A 9,973-nucleotide genomic window follows, 5' to 3' on the forward strand; every position below is an offset into this window, starting at 1 on the left:
CATCAAGGCTGGCCCAAGGAACTGAGTCAGGCCCTAGCTGTCCCAATCTAGTGACCAGTGCCTGTGCCCTGTACTCAAAAGGAAATTGCATTTCCCCGACTCCCTGGCCTTTGGGGATGTGGAGGGAAGTATGTGAATCAGGTCAGGGGAGCAAAATACAATAACTGTCTCTGTACTTCTGAGAATAGAGAGAGTCTGTGAGCCGATGCCCACTGCGGGCAACTGTGCTAAGAAGGAAAGCAGGCCTGTCCCCACAGACTTCCACCCAGAGCATCTGCTGAAGCAATGTAATTCTTGTGCTATGGGAAATACGGGAGCAAACACGTCTCCCTCTCTGTTTAGAAAGGACAGCTGTCAAGGCAGCTGTCGGGACTATGCTGCCCACATCCCAGGGGACCCCACAAAACGCATCATCCTGGTTCTTTTGGCAAAGATAGCTGTTTCCGGGCTGGAAACAGACGGGAAGGCACAGAGCTCACCAAGTCCCGGACTCGCACAGATACAAGGACTCTGAGCATATTCCTGATCACGATTTGGACTCGGGATCTTATACCCGTTTGTTTTCCCAATAAGTACGGCCACACCTTAATTTCACTGGGCAAATACTACACAAGTCCCCCAGCTCAGGGCCGCGGTGAGTCAACCAGATGCTTAGGCAGGGACACAGGCAGGCTGCTGTCCGAGAAGTGTGGTTCCCAGGAGTCACCCACTGGGATGCCAGTGAGAAGAACGAGCTGCAATCTTGGCTCTGCCACCAGGGCCAAGCATCCCCTCACCTTGCTTTCCTCTTACTCAAACATGGAAAGTGATACCTCATCTTAGAATTCTCAGGGTCCAGGAAAAGAATTGCCCCAAAAAAGTAGAGTCCCTTAATTAAAAAACAACCATAGTGGTAGTAACGACGTCCCCACAAGGAAAAATATACTTTTCTCGAGGGGAGCTTATGTTTGGCGAGGCAGCCATCTTCTGTCTTAGAAACAATATAAGCAGGGCTACTGATGGAGCTAAAAGCATAAAGGTAGATATTTAGGGATCAAGGTCAACTTCCCTATGAATGCACAAAAGGAACAGGGTGTTTGGCAGCATGCAACATGCACACAGAGAGCAGGGATTCCTTGGACACCTGGCTCCCCAGCAGGTCAGCCAGAAGGAGGGCCTCCATCACTTACAGCAAGGTGCCTATATTGCTAAGAAGCAGGTAATGCTTCCGAGGGACAAAAGTCAACGAAGACCAACTCAGTTGTAAATGCCGTTCTCCTCCTTCCTTCCTCCCTCCCTCCTTCCCTCTCTTCCTTTCTTTTTCCCTCTCTTCCTCCCTTCCTTCCTTTTCTCTCTCTTTCTCTCTATTTTCCTCCCGCCCCCCTTTTACAAACATTTTTAGAGTTCCCACCCTATGCCAAGCACTTCACTGGACACTAAAGATATACCATGATAATAAGATCTGGTAAAATCTAACAGAGAAGAAAGATAATTATAGTCCAGTGTGGTAAGTAATTTAATAAGGTGGTCTGAGGAGCACTTAACTCAGCCTGGGAAGAAAAGGGGTTTCCTACAGGAAACGGCACCTACACTGAGTTAGGAAACACCAAGTAATACATCAGCTTTTGAAGACACCAGAACTTCCCAGTTTTTATCTAGCAAACAAAGATGACATTTGTTAAATACTAATAGACTTCCCTTACCATACCAACGTACAATGATTTAGCTAATTGTTACTTAGCATTTTTAACCAACACAGGAATGAAACCAGTGTAGCCTCAGAGGATAGACCTTTGTTGATATGTCCCTTCAGCTTCTGAATTAATATTTCACTCCTCTGAGTTGCCCAGAAAAACCATTATTTCTACCACTGTGTTTAATAGAGCAGTGGTGAGAATTGTGAAAACATATTATTTGTAGAAATTGTGGGTCAAGGCCATGCCTACATCTTCTATTTAGTGCACGGGCCCTCCTATGAGTTTTGGCCCCTCTACATGTTTCTGGTAAAGGTACACAGATGTAGAGTACCTCAAGGGAACAATCAAAGGTCCTGGGGCTATTCAGTGGAAAGTGACCAAGGGTTCACATTGTCAACCACATGGCATGTGCCAGCCCTGGAGCCAGGAGCTTTGAGACTGGCCTTCATCCTCAACAGACCTAGGAGAGGTACCCTCATTAGCCTCATATTACCATAAAGGAAGCAAAGGCACTGAGATGTTGAGTAACTTCCCAAAGTCACACAGTCACTGAGGGAGGGAGTCAAGCCAGGAACTCAGGTCGCTCTCACTCTTACTGGGTGGACACCCCACTCACGCTTCTCTAAGTGTGGCCAATGGATCGGCAGTCTCCACATTACCAGGGAGCTTGTTAGAAACCCAGAAGCTCGGTCTGCATTTCCACGAGATTCCCCGGTTATTCATTTGCACATTAAAATTTGAAAAGTGTTAGGAGCCTCTGGCCCAGAAAGGAAAGATTTCAGGGACATGCATCCAGGCCCTCATATCTACAACTTTGCCATGGGCACGGGAAGAGAGCCTTACACGTCGGGTGGGAGAGTTGCAGGGAGGCTGGTTCACACCCACTACAAGAAGGGCATGTCTCCTAACTACAGCCTCCACATGGCTAGAGTGGCTTGGGGGGCACAAAGCTCCCCGTCACCGGAAATGTGCCACAGAAGCTAGTGAACCCTTTTCTAAGACAGGGATGGATTCAATGTCAGATGGGTCCTAATGACATCTTTTGAGACCGCAGGCTGCATGTGGGGCTCCCGTATAACAATGTCATGAGTCTAAAGTCTAAACAGGGGGTGCCCCCAGGAGTGAAAGATATGAGTGAGACTTTGGTATTTGCAAGAGGAGCTGTAGGCAAAACCCAAATTCTACGCATGTGGAAAGCGCTTTGACCCAGATAACACCACAATGTTACACACAGTTGTCTTGTGTGGACCTTCTACACCATGCGGATATGTAGTCCCAGTTAAGCAGAGAGAGCTCCGGGCCCTGTCACCGGAGCCTGTCACCATCTGCTTACCTGTCCTTAGTACCACCATAGCAGGGCCATCCGAGCAGAGGCCTCCTCCCTGCATTGGGACTCCACATGGATCCATCACTGCATTCTGGTAGTGCTTCTCTCCCTCACCTGCCGGCTCTCAGGAAGGAAGCCTAAGCCTGTCTGGGCTTTTCCATCACCCAGGCAACTGTTAGCCAGACAGTTCCGGCTCCACTGCTGACTCCCCTCATCGGACACTCTAGGTGTGGGAAAAGGACAGTTGTAAATGGAGAAGCTCCCCAGGAGATTCTGCTATACCCTGATTCATAAACGCAGGTTTCCCACACGAATGGCCTGGAGCTGCCCAGGCCCAGAGTTCCAGCCAGTGGAGACCCTTCAGTGGAGGAATCTGAGGAGGAAGGACACATCTGGGTTTGCCTATGGGCAGGGAGGACACAGAGACACTCCTCCAGGAGGAAAACTGAGGACAGGCAAAGGCACAGCCAGTTCTAGCACTGTCCATGCATCCACCAGCCCTGCCCAGAGCCAGGCCCAGGCATGCCCAGAAGCTCTGAAAGGCAGCCATAGACTGATCTTCTCAGAAGAGAGGAAGAGGGGCATTGTGGGGAGCGAGGGCTCCCTTCCAGCATGGTGAAGCCGGTGACCTCACTACACAAGGAGATAATGGAGGATTAAGGTGCTATGCACATTATCACCCCCAAGCAAAGCCAGCCTTGCTGTGTTCATCATTCATCCAAATGCAGTTTCATCTGTAAGCCCTTTCACTGTCCCAACATTGTTCTCAAGCTCCTCCTGGGTCCCAGCCCTGACCTCCATCTCTCGTTGCCATTCTTCCTGAGCTCGGAGATGCCCCTTGCTCTCTTTAGAGCCCTCTCACCACTCCCCCCCCTTCATAATTTGCCAAGTGACATTGTTGGTGCCTGCCATCCTGTTTTCTGTGGTCAGTCCTATATTTTCCCCTGGATTTGGAAAATTTGGGGCTGATGTACTCTTCTTTCACATTTACAAACTCTAGATGACATGGTCAGTCTCACTCTGCATTCCTATGCGTTCAGCAGCTCTTTCTTCCCTGCTGATCAAAATGGAAAGTGCCAGCAAGCCAAGTCAAGAACTAACCAAATGGTCTGCTTCTAGCAGAGACTCTTAGTCAACACTCCCATTAGTGGAGCCCCCATCTTGCTCTTCCTTGAGCTGCTAGCCAGTTGTGTGCTGTGTTAGGAGTATATGGAGGGCCCTCTGTCCAGCCAGGCAATCACTGCACCAGGCAATGTGATTTCAATGGCCTCCCCACCTGTCGTGACCCCCATACATCCACCATATCTCTTCTGCCAAGTTTGCTGATTTCCCAGAACGTGGGTACCTTCTGATGGAAATCTTTTGACCAGTGCTCAACATCACTATTCTTGAGGAAAGTGTAAATCAAAACTACAAAGAGGTATCACATCATATCCCTTAGGATCGCTAATATTAAAAAAAAAAAAAAAAAGGCATTGGCAAGGCTGTGGAAAAATCGGAACCCTTGTCCATTGCTTGTAGGAATATAAAATGGCGTGGCCCCAGTAAAAAACAAAACAAAACAAAACAGAATGAAGGTTACTCAAAAAGCTAAACATAGAATTACCAGATGATCTAGAAATTCCACTCTCAGGCATATGCACAAAAGAAGTGAAAGCAAGGACGCAAACAGATATTTGCACACTCATGTTCATAGCAGCTTTATTCACAAGAGCCGAAAGCTAGAAGCAACCCAAATGTCAGTCAACAGATGGACAAAATGTAGTATATCCATACAATGGAATATTATTCAGCCTTAACAAGGAAAGAAATTCTGATACAGCCTATAAGGATGAACCTTGAAGACATTATGCAATGTGTAAGAAGCCAGTCACAAATGGACAAATACTGTATGATTCCACTTTTATGAGGCACCTGAATAATCAAATTCATAGAGGCAGAAAGTAGAATGGCGGTTGCCAGGAGCCGGGGGAGGGAGGATGGGGAGTTGATGTTTATTGGCTGCAGAGTTCCAACTGGGGAGGATCAAAAAGGTCTGGAGATGGTTGGTGGTGAATGTACTTAAATGTACACTTAAAAATGGTTAAAATGGTAAATGTGATGGTGTGTATATTTTGTCATGGATTAAAGAACAGAACAAAAACATAAAGCCTTTTGACCAGCACAGACATCCCATTCACCTTGAGGCCCCAGAACAGCGATGGCATTTAAAGGAAACCATGCCCCCCATGGGGACAAAAACAGACTGGGCTCCACCTTCTCCTGGAGACAAAGGCACAGGGACCAGAGAAGGCAGAATTCGGGACTGTGGCCCAAATCGTGAAGGGATGGGAGCCCACTCAGACCCACACTCTGATGATAGCAGTGCAACTATCCCTGACTCCAAAGAGAAAAATGGATGAAGAAAAAACTCCAGGGCTCTCCCCCATTCCTGCCTCCCCAGCTTAGAGCCACATTGCTGACTTCCTGGTGGCCCAAGCCACAGGCCCCATCCGCACTGCTCCCAATCTCCTGCCCCCAATTCAATCAGACCTCAAACCCATCCACTCTATCTCCAGGCCTCTGTCAATATGCACCATTCGTCAGCGTCCCACCACTACCCCTCACCCTGACTACTATTAGAGCCCCCTCTCTGCCCCCACTCCTCACACAGACCCCTTCCAAACCACCCTCCCCAGAGGGAATCCAAAGACCTAATGCCCCACCCTGATCCAGAATCTTCCTGGACTTCCTGCTCACCTCAGCAAAGAGCCAGCTCCAGAGGAAGACATGCCTCCACACACTGGGACCTTGGATCTCAATGGCCTCATCACCTGCCTCCTTAGAATTCAGTTGTCCTGGGAGCCTTTGAGTTGACCAAATGGGCCATTTCCAGCCCTTTGCACATTCTTTGACCCCCTCCACATTCTTTGACCCCTCCCCAGGAGGTTGGGCCTGTGCCGCCTTGGCCACTGGTGTGTGCCCAATAGGATAGAGTTGGTGTGCCAAGGCCAGGTCAAAAAACTCCACACCACAATCACCAGTCCCTGGAAAATACACTCCTCAAGTCCCCAACTGCCACAGAGCCGTCCATGTACCCTGGCTCACTCTGCTGTAAAGAAACCAACACAGGCCCATGTTCAAATGGTCTGGAGAGGCCCTGAGACCATATGGAAAGGGAGAGACCATGGTCCTCCTGTTCCAGCTCCTGCTTCTGGCTCCTGCTCCTGAGCCAGAACCACCTCACCAAGCCATTCCCAGATTCTTGCCCCATAAAACCGTGAGAGATAATAAAGTGGTTGCTGTTATTTTAAGCCATTAAGCTTCAGAGTAGCTGGTGACACAGCAAGAGGTGACCAGAGCTCTCTCTTTCTGTCAGCCTCCATTCCCTGTCAACTCTCACCTTCTCCCTGCGAGCCTCCTCTTGTCTAACTCCTGTTACCCTAAGGTGCCCCAGCTTAGACACCATGCTCCTGACCATGCACCTCACGTCCACCATGATGTGTGCTCCTGCCATCACAGCACATATTTTAACTGCCTATTTAACTGTCTCCCTCACCTATTCAATGGCCAGTTTGGGAAGGAGGCATCTTGCCTGTCCACATAATCGCTGCATCCCCAGTGGCTAGCGCAGTGCAAGATCCAAGGCGGGCAACAGGCAAACATCATTGAATTCAGTGGGATTCTTACTTTAAATGGAAGTGTTGAAGCCAGTAAAAGGGATATTTTGGGAAAGCGACTAACGCCATTTCGACCTTATTTCCTCATTTTCCCACCTAGCTGTTGCCAGCATGTAGATGAGTCAACCCCATCCCTAACCAGAGCAGGCACTCCGCTCCCCTGCCCCTGTATCATGGGCAGCCAGGCAGGCTGTGGCCCCACAAATGGGGTCTCAGGGACCTGAGGCCCAGGAACAGATGTCCCACAATGGACCCCATAAGTCAGCATTCACATTTATCTAATGTTCTTTGCTGAGAAACTCACACCTGCCGACCAAAGGAGGCCAAAGACTTGCCCCGTACTCACAACGATGTGCAAAACCCAAATTAGAAATGAGTTATTTGGTTTGGCGATGAGGGAAATAATGAGGACATTAGACAAATTGTATTAGGTGAAAGCTGCGAATGAACCTGAATTCTGTATTTCTTGCCATGGGAGGGCTCGGCATCAGACCGCTGTCTTCCAAAGCATTTCATCATGTTTGGCTACCAGGTGGGAAGGCCAGGCTGGTATAGATGGGGTTTAACTCTTAGGTCACTCAAAGAAAATTAAGCCTGCTCTCTTTCGGGATAAGGAGGGTAAATTTAGCTGTCATTCTCTCCTCACTTCCCCTCAATCCAATGATACTGCCTAATTTTAGTTCCATGGATGGAGAAATAAATATTATTACAGGGGAAAATGGCTTTAAAAGATAAACAGCATCACTACCTCAGGGGGCCACACATCTAGTTTAACTGTAGGTAGTATTTGAATATTATCAAGCATGGAAGAGCTTTAGAAAGTCCTAGAGGAGACACTGCTTGACATCTTCACATCTCAACTTCTCTATGAGTTTTTGAAACAGCGTGATTCTCAAGTTTCTTGGGAAGTCAAATCAGCCACTAAGATGTCCCTAAAAGTTCCAACCGCTTCCTTTGAGTGTGTTCTTGAGGAGGCTTCAAGAACTTAAAATTAGAAGACTGCAGCTAAGAACATTTGTTAAAGGACCCCTGACCACACCGTTTCATGCTAACATGTTTCATGCTAACAACACCGGCCCACCCAGCCCAGGGAGAGATCTTTCCCCCCAATCTACGCTCTGCATAGCAGTGAGGGAGGGAGCAGGGCAGAAGCCACCAAAAGCAGGAGGAAGGAAAGGAAAAGACATGCTATCCCCTCCAAAAATTCCCATAACATATTTGAATCTAATCTGAATTGTCCAAGCTTTGGCAGAAAATGCTAAGAGAAAGGGTTTTTCTAAGTAAATCTGAGTCCGTTGTTGCTGGCCCTGGAGAAGATTTGCTAGGTCAAAAATACACTCAGGGCAACTCCCTTCTGTCACTTGAGCAGGGACTCCAGAAAACCAGAAGAGATCTGTCCCTCCAAGGTGACATCAGTAGGCCCATCCAATTTGGCCATTTTTATTTAAGAGTCTTTGGGATTTTTCATGGAAACTCGGTATCAACAGAAATTGTCTTAAAAAATAATTTTATCAGGGGGCGCTTGGGTGACTCAGTTGGTTAAGCGTCCAACTTCAGCTCAAGTCATGATCTCAGTTTGTGAGTTCCAGCCCTGCGTCAGGCTTTGTGCTGACAGCCCAGAGCCTGGAGCCTGTTTCAGATTCTGCGTCTCGCTCTCTGCCCCCTCTAGCTCATGCTCCGTGTCTCACTCTCCCTTTCTCTCAAAAATAAATAAACATTTTTTAAAAAAGAAAAGATAATAATAATTTTATCAGGGTGCCTGGGTGGCCCAGTCGGTTGAGCATCCAACTCTTCATTTTGGCTCAGGGTCATGGGATCGAGCCCTGCATTGGGGTCCACACTGAGCATGGAGCCTGCTTAAGATTCTCTCTCTCTCTCTCTCTCTCTCTCTCCTTCTGCCCCTATCCTCTGCTTGCTCTCTCTCCAAAATTTAAAATAATAATAATAACAATAAATTTTATCATATTTCATGAATGATCTCCTAACTGAATTTACCAAACATTGAAATTAACCTTTATCACTACTAAACTACATGTGGTGAAAGTATGGCCTCCTTTGCCTCCCCTCTTGGCTTCTTACACATTAAACAAGTTTTAGACACTGGACAACGGGCAGCATAGAACTGTGATCCTGAAGAGAAGGAAAGCAGATAAGGTGAGCCCCATGATTTCACCAGCTTATTGTCTGGAGGCAATTTCCAGGCCACCGTTCAGGGAGGGGAACCCAAACAGAGCCCAGCAGTCTGGCTTTGTAGATACAGAGATTAGAATTTCAAGAGGCCAAGAATACCAGAATTTTCAGGGCACAGTATTAGAGATGAAGGGTTTTACAGAAGGTAAGCTCTGGAAATTTGGAAAAGGGATCCCCTCGAGTCTTCGACCAAGTATAAATATGCATATGTTTGAGAGGAAACCACCAATGCTGGGGAAAAAAATCACCAGAAAATGCATAGATGGAACAATTTACAGGCTATTACAAAGTTGAGAATAGTTCATCTCCCACTAATTAGGATTTAAATGCCTCCTAAGACACAGGGAATTAGGTAGAATGTTTGTGGGGTGGGGGGGGGCATCCCCTAAGTAGTGGAGCTAAATAAATCTTAGAATAAAAGCTCTGGGGCACCTGAGTGGCTCAGTCGGTTAAGTGTCTTGGTTTCAGCTCAGATCACGAGCTCATGGTTCATGGTTCGAGCCCCACATCGAGCTCCACACTGATAGTGTGGAGCCTGCTTGGGATTCTCTCTCTACTCCGACCGTCTGCCCCTCCCCCGTTCGCTCTGTCTCTCTCAAAATAAATAAATAAACCTTAAAAAATTCACTACATCTGCCTTTAAAAAGCTGGAAGGCAAGCCCAAGCCTCTAAAACTCCAGTGTCCAATATGGTAGCCACTGCCAAACATGGCTATTCAATACTATGCATGAGCCATCTAGAAAGTGCTCAAGAGCCACATATAAGTAGTGCCTACCATTTTGAACAGCACAGATTCTAGAACGTTTCCTCATCAAGTTCTAAAGGATCCAACAGATTCCAAGTAACTGAGTTGCTTATCAGACAAAACCCAACTCCACTTAAAGGAATGCAATAAAATCCAGGCAACCAGCAAAATCACAATGTTCACCAGCCAATCATATATTACCATGCATGCAAAACAGCAAGAAGATTCATAACAGGGGTGTCAGGGGTGGGGGACCATTCACTAGAAACAGACTCTGAAATAAAAGGAGGAATGGATGAGCAGATGAGGAGCTAAAGCAGCTATTCTAAACATATTAAATGTACTCCAGAATGTAGAGGAAAACATGAGCGCAATG

This window comes from Panthera pardus, unplaced genomic scaffold (genome assembly GCF_024362965.1).
Source record: "Panthera pardus isolate Hobbes unplaced genomic scaffold, ASM2436296v1 HiC_scaffold_22, whole genome shotgun sequence".
In the NCBI taxonomy this organism is placed as follows: domain Eukaryota; kingdom Metazoa; phylum Chordata; class Mammalia; order Carnivora; family Felidae; genus Panthera; species Panthera pardus.